At 40.0% G+C, this 19,649-nt stretch overlaps 1 long non-coding RNA gene across 1 annotated transcript; it reads left to right on the top strand.

Moving 5' to 3' along the window:
• Positions 1 to 10,625: 10,625 nt before the first annotated feature.
• Positions 10,626 to 12,017, top strand: LOC121888597. Its single transcript, XR_006093282.1, has 2 exons — positions 10,626 to 11,006; positions 11,236 to 12,017. It is a non-coding gene; the product is annotated as an uncharacterized LOC121888597 (long non-coding RNA).
• Positions 12,018 to 19,649: the final 7,632 nt, after the last annotated feature.

Genomic DNA, 19,649 nt, shown 5'->3' with positions numbered 1-19,649 from the left:
CACCTGAGAGGATATTAATTGCCTGCCTTCCTAAACCCAAATTCTAATTGTAAACCAGTTAGTTCAAGAATTGGGAATTCACATAATTTACAAAAATTACTGACTCCAAGTGACTAAAAACCTTAAATGACTGCATCAACGGTAGCAAATCAGCATGGATAGAAACCAAAGATTGCGTAATATGTTTGAAAACTGATTGTTTTCATAAACTATGATTTCTAAGGTCAAGAATGAACTTAGATGATTAAAGGAAAAGTCAGCGATTCTAATCCAAGACATCAGAGCAGCTGTCTGTCTGGGGACATGACAGTCTCCCAACATGCAAACTATTTTGGTTCAGTAAAAGTCTGCTGTCAGTCAGCCTGGTGAAGGCAGTTTGTCTGGCCGCTGTCCTCTCAGCCATTGGATCAGATTCCGCCATATTTCTGTTTTGGTCATTGCCATGGCAATGTGCATCCATGAATTTGGAGGGCGGAGCTTCTGAAGGAGCACAAAGGGAGGGGTGTGTTTGTTTGGGTGTTTAGTTCAAATTGCAACAATCTTTCTCCAGAATAACTGACTCTACCTTTAACCTTTAAGCCAACATGGACAAGAAGTCCTAAAAGCGCTACAGATGAAATCATAACAGCTAGTGAGCTTACATTCATCTCCATGCAACTGAGCAAACCTGGCTTAGGCTGAAAGCTCTGGAAAAAGTGGACCTTGAGTTGGGATTGTTTTGTTAGAGACATGTTTTGTATGTAAAATGTTCTTCAGCCTATAAAGGTACAATATGAACTGCTATCATGTTTGCATATACTTCTAGGCTTTATTCTGTCATTTTTATATACTACACATTCTGCATCCATGCTGAACAGCAAATTTGTGACTGTATCAGCTATTTTGCAAACATCTGTTAATTAACGATCACCAGTCAACATAGTGAGAATTATTTCTGTCAAGTGTCACTCCATCAGGTTTCCCCAGAAGGAACAATTCAGCTGATGTTATCTGACTTGGAGAAACACTTCATACTTTTGTTCTTGATCACACATGCACAAAGTGTTTGTGAATATTATGCAGATGTGTGCATCTTATGAAAGTTGTTAAAAATGGATGGAAGAATGGTCACTGTACAGTATCTACACTTTCAAAGTGCCCTGGAAAAACCCTCCTGTAATAACAAACAGCAAAGCAGAGCTTTAGCGGATGGCTGAAGCCACAAATTAACTCTCCAAACAAGAGAAATGAAGAATACAACGATTCTGCGGCCAATGGATTATGACCTAATGTCCAAAGTCAGGCGAAGGTTGTGATAGACTTTAATCCCTGTCTGATTTGAAATCTATTTATGTGCAGACACTTTTTTTTTTTTCTTCTCGACTTTTCCCAATTCCCCCAGAGCTGCGGTTGATGGTATTTTGAAGAGTGAGGACTTAAATCTCATCAAGACTTCTGGGGGAGATTAAGAGTAACACTTTGGGGGTTGACGGCTGATCCCTGAACAGCCTGTGGTGCGGATGCCAGCGTATCTGCAATCTGTGTCATAAGTCAAACACAATCAAATGTCTGGCCTGAATTCACCTCAGCATCTGATGCAAAAGACGTAAACATGACACATTTAACCTTCTATCACTCGTTGCATTACGTAACCTTAGATTTTACTAGACCTTATTTGTCATCGCGGTAATGAAAGGCAGGAATGAAAGATTTTTTTTTAGCCATGCTAGCGGCATGCAGATGACAGTGTGTGTCTGTCGGTTGGCCCACCACTGTGTTCTAGAGTAAAATAGCTCAACAACTAGTGGCTGAATTTTTTCATTTCATAATCTTGTTTTTATAAGAAGTGTTATTGAGCTCAGAGCTTGATTTCTAATATTCTGGTGAACACATCATGGTCAAAAGGTTCCAAGGCTCCATCACTGACCACCAAGGATTAAAAATCCCTGATCTGATTTGCAGATTAGCAATAGGAAACACATGTTTTGTTGTTTTTCTCTGACATGTCAAGCATCTCTGAGATCTCGGATTTACCCTCTGCTTGGCAGACATGATTGTGAGTTCACACATCATATTAACACAGAGAGGACTAAAAAAACAAATGCACCAACAGCAGGCTTACAGTACGTTTCAGTGGAGTCAAAGCGGTGGGTAGCAGATGAAAACAAAGAACTTTAAACCCACAGATGACTCCTACACACAGTGAGAAGGGTTTTATTTCTCTTTTGCCCTCTCTGCCTCTCTGTATACACACACACAACCACTCACATATGTTTGGTCAGCCCAAGGGAGGCTTAAATCAAAGCAGAAGACTAAATGTGCCGTGCTAAGTGAGAAGAGGGCTAATTTCAGTCTTTTCAAAGCGGCTAACCTGCAGCTTTTTTTTCCTCAGACGCCTTCCGATTTAAAAACGTCCCCAGCAGATGAAAACACAAAAATGGTAAAAGGAAAAGCTAACAGCCCAAAATAGGCCTTTGCCTGTGCCGCTTGGAAGAAAGATTGACATCCGTTTGCAACACGGAGACAAGTGATGTGTCTTGTAATTGAATTCCTGTCAGATTTGCTTAATGTGCTGGCTGTCAGCTTGTCAAGACGTTGTCATCCGCACATCTTCCAAAACTTTCATTATGCCTGTTAGTGTGCCCACACAAAAAGACACAGTTACGCACACATGCATATGCACACCCACAATCCATTTAAAATCCTGTCTTTTTCTTTCAGCTACAGATCCAACCCTAACCATCAGTCTTCTGCTATGGTGGTCTTTATTCGAAAGTGTGTTTGACGTTTGGTAGTTATGGTGTCATCCAACTTCCCGGTGATTCACTCCATGCAGCGCTGGCTGGCTTTGCCTTTTTTTTAAATGTCTTAACAATCTGCAAACTCCATACCATCAGACATTTAAGCGCGCTCTCGCCTTATAAGGCAGAAGAAAGGCTCTTTGGAGGCAGCGAAGGGGGAAAAAAGCAACAGGTTTTTATTTTGTTTGCTGCCAGTAGTGGCGGTGCCAAGAAAAGAATAGACTAACTGCAGTTTGCATCTGCAGGTGCTGACACTTTGATGTGTGCAAAACAGAAACCACAGACGGATTAAAGGGGGGATGCTGAAAAAAAATCATTAAGAACATAAAGAAAGAATCAAAAAATCCACATAAACTGATATTTCAGGGAGGGAGAAAGGGATTTTATCATCTCTTTCTTTCATGTGCAGTGTGATTTTGTTAAATGGCCTGCCATAGTGTTCATTTGTGTTTTGTCTCCCCTCCAAAAGCCTGCTTTCACCCCTGCCAGGGGTATTTGTACATGAATTGATAGCATGTATAAATCAACAGTGCTGTGTGCCACTTCAGGTGTCAGGAGAAAAATATGGAACTTTATGAGAGCTCTTTTGTCCAGACACACAATAGCTCCAAACGTGATCAAACACTCACGTTGTTAGCAGGCCAAGCATGGATAGCGAGCAAAGAGAATAATGAGAGGCCTGATGCAGCATTGCAGTCTCTCTGGCCATAGACTGATGGGCCAGGGAACTCATTGCATTATGGAGAGAGGGATGGAGTAGTAAAGCACTACACAGTGAAATAGTCACCACACACACACACACACACACACACACACACACACACACACACCAGTAGAAATGCATCCCACAAACACAAATTACCTGCCAGCATCAATTCCAGCCCCTGTATATCACATTTATGTGAAAGGTTAAACAGAAACAAATGGTTGATTTGGCCCGGAGCTGAGGCTTGGCAGAGGACAGACTATTTCACCAGGAGATCCCTGGACAGAGGTGACCACAGCTGAAAGGGGCACAATTCTTTGTGTGTTTGAGTGCTGATTTAAAAACCACATTAGGGGGAAAAAAAGCAAAGTTGTGGTTTGGTTGCAGATAACCTGAGTAAGTCTAATAAAGTAGTTTTGTTTCCAAATGCAGTTTACTCTGAGACTACTGTCTCGTCTTTCCTCTGAGTTTGAGGAGAGGCACCTCAGTTAACCTCAACTGCTGCTGACAAATCTGCAACTTTGCCAGTAGATTTAGTGACTTTTCACACCCCCATAGCAACTATTTCTTTAAAATAAGAACCAATGTGCCACTTGAGGCATGAGGTGACAAACTGGTACACTACAGTACATGTTTGAGTATACACACAAGTGTCTCTATGTTATCTAATCTAAATAGCTCTCATAATATCACACTGTAAGCTGAAAATATTGATATATAAAACAGTCAACTTGATTAAATAGCACATTTTCTTCTGTCAAAGATTTCATTGGAAGACACTTTTTCTGATAAGTGATTATGAAATGGCTAAAGTGATTTGTCAATAATGTAGATCAAATATGTGTTTTAGACGCTGAGCATGCCATCACAATGCTTGAGCATTTTTATTGTTTTTTTATAAGTGGTTATAGACTCCTTAGTATTGTTTGGACTAATTTGACATTGTGGCAAAAACCGCTATTCGCTTGAGATGATGAGAAGATCGAAACCACTTTAATGTCTGTATGCTAAGTCTGAAGCTACATCAGGAAGCGTTTAGTTTAGCTTAGTTAGACTGGAAGCAGGAGGAAACTCCCACATATAACCTCCTGTAACACCACAAATTGCAGTTTTCACTTTGTTTTTTGTAACAGATTAAACAAATGGGATGTAATGGGTTTCACTGAGCTTTATAAGTGCTGCTTGGCAGTTTTTTTTACCTTTCGATATAGACAGGCTAGCTGTTATCCCCTGTCTCCAGTGTGTATGTTAAGCTAAGCTGTCTCCTGGCTCTAGCTGGATATTTAATGGAGAGCTATGAAAGTAGTATTGCTCTTCTCATCAAACTCCCAGCATGAGAGTGAATAAACATATTTTTGAAAATGCTGAACTATCTCTTCCCTTATAATGAATGTGAGACATTTTGTCCAGAACTCCAATGCAGAAGCTGAAATTAGCTTAATCAGATAATTTTCTCACTCATTTTGATATATTTCCCTTATCAAAATAAATTCTATACCTACACATGACCGACTCGCAAATGTGTCTGCAATTTGTGAACGATAATTGTTATGAAACGTGACCGAAGTGAGTGAATAGCTTTTGCGGAGAGGGCCCCTGGCTACATGGGTAAACTAATTAATACAAAACTGATACACAAACGTACATTTTCACATGACATCTTCCCTTCGGAGAGTTTATTGTACCACAATAAACTTGATGACACAGAATGGCTGAGCCTACAGGCAAGACAGTGCCAAATGACAGGCTCAGATTTAAACCTTATGCAAACTGCACTTAAGGAGAATTTTCATTTTGTTAATTGCCAATAAATAAGTGTGTAGAAAATGCTAATTACAGTGACATGGCCTTCTTTTACAGTGCTGAGTTGCATGTCTCATACATGCCCATGGCAAGGTGAATACACATCATTGGTAACCTCCCTGGCTCTATACCACTGCTCCTCAAAGCCCTTTACTGAATAAATTTATCAAATTAGAATAGATTTCTTAGGAGATAAATATACAACTGCTGGCAGCAATTTCACGAAGGTTTAATTGTTGTTTTGTTAAATCTTGCCAGTGAAGTAATAAAAATGAACATTCTTCAACACCACTAATGTCATCCCCGTCTGAATGGTGTAACAATTTGGAGGTCCCACTGAGAATAATATTGTTTCACTGCTGAAGACTCCCCAGCCCTGAGAAAACACAGTAAAACACTGGTGTGTGAGAGCGGCTGACGATTAGGTTCGCTAACGGTTAACAGTTGGTTGAGACTCCATAAGCAACAGCTGCTGTGCTTCTGCCAGTGGTTTCCAAAAAGATTTCAGAATTAACAGACAATGCTGGTGAGTCAAACTCCAAAGATATTTGAGCTTTAGCAGCCTTGAGCAACAGATTGAAAGTGGTCTAAGAAGGGGCCATCCTGAAATGGAAATTTTGGAAGCAGTGATATGTGCTGTGAGTCCTAGATTGAAACTGAGGAGGTATTTAGAGGGGAAAACAGATCTCACACAAGCAACTCTTAGACAAAATCTTAAGAGCTCACTATGCAGAAAAGGATGCAAATGTACTGTACCAACAACTGAAACATCTTTTGATTGTATTGTCCATGTACTTGATCTGCCCCAAAAGGTCCTGTTTGCATCTGAGCATGCCCAATCTGCCCTGAAATATAACAAAGAGTTAGTTCAGAGTCAGTGTTTTCAGTCTATCATGACAGGCTTGTCAAATGACGACATAAGAGCAGAGATGAGAATGTATTTGCAGGATGAGAACAGTAGTGACGAGCTGCTGCTGCAAAATATGCAGATTGTTCAATATAATGAAAATGAGTTGCCCCAAAAGATTAAAGCCACAAACAAGGTCACTCACAGAGCAAGTCCAAAGCTAGTGGAGAGACACTCACTCTGAGCTAAACCTAGCAAACCAACCAAAGAAAATCCCTATTAACAAAAATAGGAGCGCCATGTATTTATATGCATTATAAAGCTCACAGAACAAGTAGCATCTGGTACAAACTGAAAATTAGCTATGAGCTAACTCTGGTACAGTACATAAAAAACACAGCCTGCTCATCACTGTAAAGCACCTGTGGAGCCAAATTCAAAGCATACAGACAAACCCTCACTGCACAACACAACCCTGGAACAAAACGTGTGCAAGTTGCACAGTTGGTAGGCAAAAAGTGTCTTGTCTGGTGCAAAATGAACAGTTGTAAAACTCAAGCCCTGTGGGACAGGGCTGTCACAGGAGTGTCCATAATGAGTGAGACATGGAAGTCCCAAAACGTGAGAGCTGCCAATGGCTCAGAAATCCCGTTCCAGGTGTGGGTTGAATTTAGACTAAGTCTATACAACCCAAAAACTAAAACAGCAGGATCTGATGAGATACTAGTTCCAGTACCAGTGAGCAGGGACATAGTACAAAGACCCATAATCGAGTTTAACGCCATCTTGGAGATAATGAGAGACAGGGAGGCTCAGGTTCAGCCAAGTGACAGTGCAGCTCTGCTCAGAAACTCACTGAGACTAGGTACAGGAAAGGCAGAAGTGCTTTTAAAGCTAATTCAAGGTGCTACAAATGAAAATATTACTTACACTGTCAAAACAGGTAGGACATCTGTTGTAGTTTCAGGAGGACAACTAAAGTGCATTAGCTGCCCTGTCAAAACAGATCTTAAAGTGATCACTTAAAATGCTTTTTGAAGAGGAGAACCTGTCATTGGATGAAGAACTCAAAATCGCCTGTCAGCTGGTCAACATTTCCTGCTTTTCACCGAGCACGATGACATCACAACTCCAGGTAATACTGTGACAGAAACAACTGTACTTCTTAAGAAGGTAAAATTCCTGTCCGAAATTCTTGTTAACTTTTACAGAGAAGCAATATAAAGCATCCTGACTGGAAACATCACAAATTGGCATGGGATGTGCACGGCCCAAGACAGGAAGGCTCTGCAGCAGGTGATTAAAACTGCCCAGAATATCATCAGTACTCATCTGCCAAGCATCAGTGATACTGGTGAGGTGAGGAGCCTGCACAGAGCCCAAACGATACTAAAAGACAATACCCACCCCAGCCACAGCCTGTTCACACTGCTGCCGTCTGGCAAGAGAAACAGAAGTATCTGCTGTCGTATCACCAGACTACAGAGCAGCTTTTTTTCTCAGGCTGTGAGACTCCTCACAGCCTGAGAAGTCTCACACTCCAGTATAAAAAATAGTTTTACTTTTTATGACTTATTACTTATTAATCCATTTATATAATTTCTGTTTTTGTGAGTAGCATTAAGGGACTACAAACTACATTTTGTTATACAATCTTGTGTTGTAAAATGATAGATGAATCTTGAATCTTGATAGAGGGCATACAGAGAATAATGGACTGTTATCCGGTGTACCCAGAGGAACACCAGGTTAATGCTATAGTAGTCAAAAACTCCCAGTTTCCACCCAACTCAACCACAGGAAAGTCTCAGAGTAATCCTAAAGACAAACTGTGAGTTCCACCTGTAAACCTGGACCACAGGAGGCTGTGGTTCAGGAGGTAGAGCGGAAGATCTGACGGAATATAGGGAGATCAGCGGTTTGATTCCCGGCTCCTCCAGTCTGCATGTTTAAGTGTCCTTGGGCAAGATACTGAACCCCAAATTGCTCCTGATGGCTATGCCATCAGTGTATGAATGTGTGTGAATGGTTAGTTCTCTCTGATGGGCAGGTGGGGACCTTGCATGGTAGCCCCTGTACCCAATCAGCGTATGAATGTGTGTGTGAATGGGTGAATGTGACATGTAGTGTAAAAGCGCTCTGAGTGGTCGGAAGACTAGAAAGGCGCTACACAAGTACAGTCCATTTATCATTTACATGACCACTGAACAACAAGCTATGGTTAAACAAATGCTTAGGGAGGAATACAGTATATCTGCCAGGCACAAAGATGAGATGGGCTACATTGAAAACCACATACAGGACCTTTTGAACAATGGCTTCATCCGCAAATCCACATCCCCGTATGCATCTGCAATTGTTTGTGTGACGAAATGAGATGCAAGCCTAAGACTATGCATTGACTACAGGGGCTTCATAAAAAGACAATCCCAGATAGGCACCCCATACCTGAGAGTAGTATTGCTCTTCTCATCAAACTCACAGCAAGATGGTGAGAAAGCACATTTTGAAAATGTTGAACTATCTCATTTTCAGACATTTTGTCCAGAACTCCAGGGACCTGTTTCACCAAAGTTGCAATACAGAAGCTGAAATTAGCTTAATCAGATAATTTGCTCTGACTCATTTTGACATATTTCACTTATCAAAATAAATGCTATACCTACACATGACCAACTCACAAATGTGTCTACAATTTGTGAACGATAATTGTTATGAAACATGACCAAAGCAAGTGAATAGCTTTTGCGGAAAGAACCCCTGGCTACAAGGATAAACTAATTAATACAAAACTGATAAACGTACATTTTTAGATGACCCTTCCCTTCAGAAAGTGATATTGTACCACAACAAACTTGATGACACAGAATGGCTGAGCCTACAGGCAAGACAGTGCCAAATGACAGGCTCAGATTTAAACCTTATGCAAACTGCACTTATGGAGAATTTTCATTTTGTTAATTGTTAAATAAGTGCATAGAAAATGCTAATTACAGTGACATGGCCTTCTTTCAGTGCTTAAGTTGCATGTCTCATACATGCCCATGGCAAGGTGAATACACATCATTGGTAACCTCCCTGGCTCTATACCACTGCTCCTCAAAGCCCTTTACTGAATAAATTAATCAGATTAGAATACGGAAAGTCTAATATTCACTATTATACTGGCAACTTATTCACAAATAAACTGCTTGGCTCAATTTTATCCTTTTAGATTCTGTGAAGACTAAAGCAAGAATGTGGGAGGAAAGCATGTTTTCAGCACATACTGTCAAAAATGACAACATTTCTTAGAAGTTAAATATACAACTGCTGGCAGCAACTTCATCAAGGTTTAATTGATGTTGAGGACTTACAATGGAAATGGATGCACACAGCAGCAGAGAAATGGAAATGAATCACCTAAGAGATCAGTAAGAGGATGAGTAGGCGTTGCAGCTGGATCTGGTGTACTCTCAGACTTACCTACAACTTTTACTAAAATGATTACCGTTACTGCTGCTGATAACAAAACTACCAATACTACTACTATACTCACTAGTGGAAAAAAAAAATGAATTGACATTACCACTTGATATATACTCCATCTGAACGGCTTGACAGACAGTCAAATAGATTCGGAAACACTTCCACCACACGTTTTTGATGTTGGATCATTTCTGTAACTTTCCGAAACCGACAATCGAACATTAACACCCACTTCGTTTCGTGACTGGCCAGCTGTGTGCAGGTGAGAAAGGAGCAAAGGCTTGAACTTCTCTCTCTAGGCATCTTTTCACTACTTCTAGCGCCTTTCATTCGAACAACTGAGTGAAACACGATAAATGCCTTCCGAGAGAGACTGTCTGAATATGTGTGCCATTACCCACGTATTGAAATGATATATCTTCCCCCTTTTGGACAGCTGACTGTTCACTCTGCTTTTGAGTATAGCCCTTCGAAACAACTATGAACACTTGATTTCCAACACTGTCAACACTTCATATGAACTAGTTCTGACTGCCAATTACTGGGAATCCACATAGAAAGCGAGACATGATCGGTAAGCGTAAATGTGTTCTATCTGTTCAGTCCACACCAACTCTGACCTGCGTTTGGGCGTCTCTGTCCACAGAACCTTAACCAGGCTGACTGACAGCATAAATATATAACGGGAGATTTAAACAGTTGTCTTCACAGATTACGCTTCACTAAACGTGACAAGAGAAAAAAAACCTTGACTAACTACAACAGTAAAAGCAAGCACAACTGCACAGTAGCCCAAGAAAGCACAATATAAAACGAAATATAAGGTGACATATAATCTTGAGACCTCTTCTTGTAGAGGAGTCCAGAGATAAAATATAGTTACAATAGTTTAATTACTTCATACATTATACATATTTCTAAGTACGTTTGCTTAATCAAGTTACAAACTACTGACTGACTCATCAAAAGAGAATGCACTGACAGTTTGAGAACTAAAGATACAAGTACTAATACTACTAATGTTACTGCCACTACTACTAATTATTATTACAATAATATCACAGCTGCTCCAACTGTTTCTGCTACTGTGACTAAAATACTGCTATGTCTGTTGCAAGTTGTCAGGCTACTCAAAGCAGGATTATCATCTACTGTTGTAACCAAGGTCTTAAATCTACTAATACAATACCCCGCTGGTGTAAAGCCTGACTGGGCTGCGCTCAAGGAATTGCAATAATCAAATCAGCCCTGTAGTTAAACTTTTTGCCACAGATGCAGGGACACGCTGGCGTGTGCTGCCTCATTCCTTTCTCCTTTTCATTTAGCCACGTTTTTCCGGCTCAGACAGATTAGATGTACTGATACACTGACTCAGAATGCTGTTATTGATGTCTTTGATGAGGTAATTACATATTTTGCATAAAGGTCAGGGCAACAGCGGATATGAATCACTAAACGTGTACAGTAGGGGGGTCTGGTCTCCATGCCGGAGTTTATTTTCACAAATGGCAGATTGTTCCCTATGTTGAGAGTGACGAAGATGAATGACGTTAATGAATATGGCTTATTGACACAAATAAGTAAATTAAGGTCAGTGAGGCTTTAACAATAATTCTGATGACTTTTCACAGGAGTGATGGAGTGACAGAAGCCAGAAAGAGAATAAAAAAGAATTGACCCAGCTGAGCTCCTCACAGTGTGCACTGGTGTAAAATTGGGTTGGGTCTGGAGAGCTGGTGAGTTTTGGTCTTGGTTTAGCAAAAATATGATAAGAACAGCTCACCACCCACTGCTAGCCAAAGGGGGACAAACACAGACACCATACCTGTGAGGAGAAAATAGAGAGAAAAGAACAGAGAGAGAGAGCAGAGAAGCAGTGAAAGAGAGATGGCTGCACGCTGAGGACACACAGAGAATTGCAACAAATCTGAAGCAGGGGGAAAGGATGCAGAAGCAGCATTGACTCAAACAGGAGTGACAAATTAAACTACAGCTGTGCATTTGCACTGCAAGAAGCATGATCCACAATTCACAGGAAGTTCATTAATTTCCTACAGAGCCAAAGGACTGAGGAAACAGTGGATGTCAACAATGCTGTCAGCTGAGAAGCTACCTCAGCTGAACTTTTCACAGCAATTGGTGGTAAACAGCATATAAGGTTTCATGTTTTTTTGTTTGTTTATTTGTTTGTTTTTTAATCCCTACAGATGTGGTTTACTATGTACAGTAATTCAGACTTGAGACTGCAAATGTTCACCTCACGTTATTCACACAAATTAACACTGGCGTGTTGCAAGTGTTTATTCATCACGTTAGCTGTTAGCTTTAGCTAGCTAATGTATATACCAATGGTGTATGCATGGTGTGTTGTGCTTTAGCCTCTGGTTGATCTTTAAAATCACCAAGAATCCCAGCTGTTTCTGTTATTTCCCTCCAGTCCCACTCCTTTGCTGCTTATGTTCATGAATTAGAGTCATAAAGTCTCTGGGTAAGCACAAATTTTTCACTCAAGTTGAAACATTTTTTACCAACACAGAAATGTATTCACCTCTTTACAACTTCACCTGCACCAACTCTTTTACATATTGAAGGTAATCAGTGAAATTAAGAAAAGTGCTTCTCATTTTAACACTCTCTCTTATGGCATGTGTATAAAGGCATTTTTTTAATTAAAAAAAGGCAACGTTAATATTGTTAATCTGTAATCAGTGAAGAGCTCAGGCACTGGGAGCAGAGCTGTTCCAGAACTGCCAACATCCTCCCGTAATGCCCACTTAGAGAAATACATGTGAACAATGACTCTGCAGTATGTGTGGTGCCATGCTATTGTTCCGACAGCCCAATACTCCGAAACTCGAGTAGTTCGAAAAACTTCCCATTGCACCAAAAGCCCATAGGCCGACAGCCCATTATCCTGAAAACAGAAGTCCCACTGCTCCGAAAATACACACTCACACTCTTGATGTGCAAGTGATCATTTTAAGCCAAACCATGGTTTACATCACAGTTCTGTTGTAATGTGTCCCAAATAACCCTGTAATAAAGTCTAATAAGGGTATAACAATAACAAATAAAAATGCAATTTCCTGGCAGCTTGCATAGTCAAATGTTACTGGGGTGGGATAGTGACAGCATTAAATGATGTCTAACTATTGTGGGAGTAGAGCATCTGGGAAGCTTGTGCTACGCTCTGTATTACTACCAACAAACTCCACTGGTCTCCGGAGAATATCCAGGCAAAGTCATACAAAGTCACCCGTTATGATTTATGTTATGGTTTATACATTATCTGTTAAATTCAGCAATATGTTAACGGTGTCTGGAAAGTAGTAGTGAGGCCAGGAGTCACTGAAATCCAACTCAAGAGTGTGTATTTTCAGAGCAGTGGGCTTTTGTTTCTGGGATAACAGGCTGTCGGACTACAGGCTTTTGGTCCAATGGGACAGTTTTCGAAATGTTGGGGTTTCGGAATTATTGGCCTTCGGACCAATGTGCAGTCCCCATATACGTTACTGATGCGTTATGTATGTGAACTCACTCCCATCATTTGCCACTGTCATCACTTGAACACAACTACAGAAGAGAATGAGTGACCACTGTCCAGAAGAAATGAACCTCTCATTTTATTTCGGAGGAATGGCAGTACTTTGTTCATTTTTTTCAGGCATTTCTGCATTTGGCAAGGCAAATTTATATAGGCAGTTTCAAAGTAGCTTACATACTACAAATTCAAGGAATTCAAAATTATTACTAAGCTTTAAATTGAAGTTTAAAGTCAAATCTCTGTCTCCAAATTGTCTTGTGAATGTAAGTTACTCTACATATATGAAACCGGTAATACAGAAACAATATAACAAACAAAAATTATTCTGTACCTGCAGCCATACCTCTAGGTGAGTGCAGAATTGATTATGGACACATTTGATGGCAAATCAAGGTCAGACAACAGGACTATTCATGTCTTGCCTCCCGGGCGTGAAGCTGAAAACACAAAAACCACTGCCAGATTTCATCTTTCAAAAATGTTTCATTCATCCAGAACAGCTCAGTGTAAACTAAATTACAAAATAAATGTTGGATAGTTTCTTGTTCTTAATCACATTTACATGATACAAATATTTATGAAATTACATTATTAACAAGGATACTTGTCTTCTTGATTTTAATTTGCATATTTATACTATTCTACTTGACATTTATTCATCCAGTGGCAGTTGTAATCTAATGTATCAGTGGCTGAGCAAGGAAATTAGATAATCGCACTAATATAAACTGCTGCGGTATGTGAGCAGGAATTATTGTAGTTAAAGGTGACTCGTGTGATTCTGTGTTATTAGTAGGCCATGCATCAATTTGGCTGGTGATTATAAAGCATACTGATGAATCATTATTTGAGTTCACAGTAAGCAGTACATATTGATTAGTACGTATAGATTTTGGCCAGTCAGAGCAGCACAGTCTCCACAGGGAACAATTGTGAGTTTTTTTTCCCTCTTTACCCTGTACACTAATGGCTTCACCCAACAGTTGAGGGAGCCACATGCAGAAATTTTCTGCTGACACAGCAGCTGTGAGGTGTTTTAGCGGATGGGGTGATCACAGAGTAATAACTGGTTATATTTAGAAATGGTGTAAAATCAACTATTTTCACTATATCAGTTTGTACTGGTAACTAAGGAAATTGTGTTGGATTTTAGGAGACTGAAAATAGATCATTATCAGCCAGATGGAGAAAAAGGTGCAGCTGACTAATACGTGGAGGTGACCTTACCTAAACTTAACTGGAAATAAAACTGCAGATAATGGACCATATTCACACAGTGGCCATTTTCCTCTGACGTCATGCTCAGGGTGGAAAGCTCTCAAGTAAAGCTTGTGTGAATTTGTTTACCTTTTCACACTTAATTTGATTACCTTTTTCAAACATCTAAATCTTGAACTGTACAAAATATCCACCAGCTGAATGTCTGTATGTTTAGAAAGTTCACAGAACCCACAGTTGTAGTTTTACTTCTGTTTGGGACAACAGTTTTAGTTTTCTTAGGCTGGTTAACAGCTCCTCTGTCCGGACTGCTGCTAATGCAATGCCAGACAGACACACTGTTAGCTTAGCTGTTAGCACCTGCTACTGCCAGTGTTACTGAGGAAAAACATATAAAACAGCTCGCAAGCTAATTAAATCTGCATTTACGGAGCTGTGTGAGAGTTAATCAGGGATCCTTTCTGAGAAATGGAATAAAACCAGCTGATGCATCATCGCAGACAAGCTGGAAATAAAGCTGCTAACGTTAGCTTGTCCGATTCATTCAACACGCAACAGTTCAAAAAAACCTGCTCACGTTAAACATAAAACCTGACAGTTTGACTGACAAACGTACTCTTCATATTGGTGTGAATTTGACAGTTTAACAATCAAAGCAGTGGGATTAAAATCAGTTTTTAATAAGTTTTTATGAACTGTTGAGTGTTGAATGAATTAGGCCAGCTAACATTAGCAGCTTTATTTCCAGCTTGTCTGCAGTGATGCATCAGCTGGTTTTGTACCATTTCTTAGAAAGAATCCCTGATTTAATTAACTCGTGAGCTATTTTATATATTTTTCCTCAGTAACATTGGTGGTAACAGGTGCTAACCAAGCGGCCACTTGAGGCTGGCTCCATAAGCGAGTCATTCCCCATAGACCCCCATGTTAAAATGCCCAACTTTACAGCAGAAATAAACATGTTTACAGCCTGGTACAAAAAATGGTTTTGGTCTCTATAGCTAATTTCCCCTTTCATGACAACTGTACGGGGGGTGATTTTTTTTTTATAACTCACCCGTTTAAGTTTTATTAAGCCGTAAAGTTGTGCATAATGAAGGACATGGCTGCTTTGAGTGAGAGGTCCACCAGCTGCTAGGTGGCTTGTTTCAGTCATTCGGCCCACCTCTTTGCCCATTTTTGATTGGCTGGGAGTTGACTCCCAAGATGGCGACGGCTGGAGCAGCTCACTTTAAGCTTCAAAACCACTCTTCAGAAACCAACAGGTGACGTCACGGTAACTACGTCCATATTTTTATACAGTCTATGGTGCTAACAGGCTAAGTTAACAGTGTGTCAGTGGCTTTGCATTAGCAGTAGTCCAGAGAGGCCATTCTCGCACAGGCTTTACTTGAGATGTCTGGTTTTTATTTGAGATGATGTGAAAAAATATTTCTGAAAAGGTTTATAGGAAGGAGTTAGTATTAGTAGTTTGATCTTTAGCTGTATTTCAGCCAAAATGTTTTATCAATTAGATAACTGTTTAAAGTTTAAGAACTTAATTACCCAGAATTCATAAGTGAAACATAATAATAACAATAATAATAATGGCACCTTTCAAAAACAAATTTACAAAGTGCTTTACAATAAAAACAGATAATGCAAGTAAATAAAATCCAAAACAAAGATAAAGACAAGATACAATAAATTAAATAGTACAGCAATTACCATTGGTTAAGAAAAAGCCATATGATAAAAGTGAGTCTTAAGAAGAGATTTTAAAGATGACATTGAGTTTGCCTGCCTGAGATCTCCAGGCAGGGAGTTTCACAGCTGAGGGGCCTAAACAGCAAAGGTCTGGTCCCCTCTAGTGACAAGTGGAGATTTTGGAACCTTTAGTAGGGCCCTGCTGGACGATCTCAAGCCATGATCAGGCTCATACGGAGTTAGCAGATCACAGGTATGGGCAGGAGCCTGACCATTCAGTTTCAGTAAAATCTTAGAATCAATTCTATAACTCACAGGTAACCAGTGAAGGGCAGCAAGGATTGGTGTGTGGTTGCTTCTCTTAGTACATGTTAAAAGCCTGGCAGCAGCGTTTTGTACCAATTGCAGTCTTTGGATGTTATGCCTGATGATACCAGAATAAAGTGCATTGCAGTAATCAAGTGTGGAGGAGATAAAAGCATGGACGTCTGCAGATGAAAGGAATGACCTGATATTGGTTAGCTGTCTCAATTGTGCAAAGCATAATTGCAGCACTTTGGTCACCTGAGCATCAAAAGATAAAATAGAGTCAAAAATAACCCCTGGGTTGCGGGCCTCAGAGATTGTTAATGCTGCTTGTTCTGGGGCCAGTTCTGATGTGATGTCATTCAACTGCAGGAAATTATTTGACATCCAATTTTTAATTTCAGTGAGGCAGGACATAATATGAAACATCAGTGGTACCAGGCTATAACGGGACATACAATTGGGTGTTATCTGTGTAGCAATGGAAATCGATGCTATGTCTATGCATGATTTGCCTCAGGAGTAGTATGTAAATGGTGAATAAGAAGTTACCCCACAAAAGAGAGGCACACAAGAGAAGGAGGCATCTGCAAGCATTACAGAGATGGACCTGTTTGACAGATAGGAGATTAATCAATCCAGAGCCACATCACTGATGCCAACATAGTATTTCAGAAGCCTGATTAAGATATTATGGTCCGCTGTGTCAAATGCTGAGCTGAGGTCAAGGAGAAATAAAATGGAATACAGGCCGGTGTCGGCTGCAAGCAGTAGGTCATGGGTGACCTTGACCAGAGCAGTCTCAGAGCTGTGTAGGGAGTGGAAGCCAGATTGAGATTTTTCAAATATTTGATTGTTGTTCATAAAAGAAATCAGATGCCTGGAGACATTTTTTTTTTTTAAATCTTTGATGAAAAAAAAGGCTGCTTGGAGATGAGTCTAAAATTACTTAAAACTGAGGGATCTAGAGAGGGCTTCTTTAAAAAGGGGTGAACAGTGGCATGTATCAAATAGGAGGGGAAAATACCAGTGGACAGAGAGCAGTTAATAATGCCTGAGATATCTGGACCAACCGTCTGAAGGTCAGGTGGATGATTTTGAGTGCAACAGTACATTCCAGGGTCGACAGAGACAATTAATTGAACACTGACAAGCTCCTCTATGGTGGGAGCATGTTGTTCATTGGTAGGCCTACTAAGAAATGTGTTTGAGGCAGTGAAGGCTTGGCAGAAACAAGGAACAGAGAGTGTATTTAAGGGGTGGGAGTGAATCAGTTAGGTGGTTTTAGGGTGGAACCTGGAAGAGCACTGCATTGTGATCAGAGACTGCAAAATCAACAAAGTTCACATCATCCACACGGAAACCATGTGAGAGCACAAGGTCAAGTGTGTGTTTGATAAAGTTTGATAAAGTCAGATATAAATGAAGAGGAAGAAGGGCAACAAACAGGCATATTAAAATCACCAAGAATAAGGTCATATTTTATCATAATAACTGAAAAAAGATCCGAAAATTCCTGAATAAAACCTGAAGTTAAGTTAAAACCAGTAAAACACATAAAATGGGCTATTTATGAGCCTAGAAAAGCTCTTTACTTCATCCTATGCCCTTTTTGAAAATTGAAAGGTTATTATTTGAGTGGCTTACTGAAAGTTTGCTGTTTCACTGCCTATATGTTTTATTTTGTTATTTTAACATGTTCGAAATAAAAAAATAATCTAATCTATAATGGTCCTAAATCCATCTCTTCTCCTGTGTGGTCTCTCAGTGGTGGAACAAGTTACCGAACTCAGTTCAGTGTACTTACTCACCTTATGTGCTCTTTCTCTCCATCCTGATCACAATTCAGTCTCCGAGCTAACATCTGGGCAATCATAAACCATTGTTTTAGGAGGATATAACTCTTTGTTATATAAAACGATAGCAGGCAGACGTCACTTTATGTTCATATATTGGTGTGTTTGCTTTATGACAATCCCTGACTGGTGGTCGTAGTTGTAACCGCCTTTTAATTAAAAGCTACAGCACCGAGCAAGCAGAGCATTCAAACAACAGCGCATTTACCAATAATACTGTACTTTGGAGCTGATGAAAGGTTTGACCTGCTGGTCAATAGCGAACACCGAACCCCCTGTTGTGTTCCAGAGGACTTGGATGAAGCTCAGTGTAAACAAGGGGAATCATGTGGAGCCATCTCTCTATGCCCATGTGCAAGGAGCAGCTCAGTGCCAGTCATATAGCATACTGAGAGGTACTATACTCTCTGTGGGGCACACATAATATAAACAATAATTAATTTAGGGTTTGACTCAAAGTTATGTGTTAGTTACATGTTGTTCAAGGTTAAAAACTTTGAAAATCCATACTGGTCAGTTGCCTTGAAAATGTAAACATACTAGGATTTACAGTACAAAGTCTCCCTGGTGAACCCTTAAACTGCCTCAGAATTGAACACACGCCCAACAAAACGCAATAAATCAGGGACTGGTGTTTCTAAATGTATTCAGCAGCACTTTTCCCCCCACATCTATGTTTGACTTATCATGGTTCATTGTGATTTGCTGAGCTGCTTCTATATGGAGTGGGTAGTAAAGAGTGATGTTCAAGTAAGTTTCTCCAAACAAATGCTGTGCCTCGGAGGAATTTTCCTTGTGTCCTTGAGAGGTCACATGGAGTGTGACTTAAAGACTTTTTATTCCTCCTCCACTCTCTTTTTTCTCTTCTCTTCTATACTTTCTCCATGCAAGTCTGTAGCTGTGTCCCAATTTAGGGGACACATCCTTCAAAGCCTGCATTTGAAGACTGAATGCGGACAAAGCTGTCCCATTTAGAGGGTTCTTTCAAATGCAGCCAAGAAATGCAGCATCTTTTCCCGAATTAGGAGGATCCTACAGCTGGATCCTTCGTATACGAAGATTCATTGCACGCCGGTGATGATTTTTCCAAAAAGAGAATGGCGTCTCCAACTCTGTAGCGGCCAACAATTAAACTTTTAATTGCAAGTATTTTATTGAGTGTTTCTTTTTATTTCTATGTATGTAAATTTTCCTTGTGCCAAAACATAAAGGTAAAATTATTAAAAATGGTTTAAAAAAAAAAAGAAATTATACTTCCTGAAAAAAAACTTTATCCTTTTTGATTTACTCTTCAGTATTCTAAAAAATCCTGTTGAGTAATTACTTACATGAGGTACAAAGATGTGGTGCACATCCAGCGCTTTACAGAAAGATGACCCAGAACCTGGTCTTCATCATCCCAAAAGCATGCTCTATAATGAAGCATTCCCTTGAA

This window comes from Thunnus maccoyii, chromosome 21, assembly GCF_910596095.1.
Source record: "Thunnus maccoyii chromosome 21, fThuMac1.1, whole genome shotgun sequence".
Lineage (NCBI taxonomy): Eukaryota > Metazoa > Chordata > Actinopteri > Scombriformes > Scombridae > Thunnus > Thunnus maccoyii.
The sequence above is the reverse complement of the archived record's forward strand: the minus strand, read 5'-3'. Positions and strand labels throughout refer to the sequence as shown.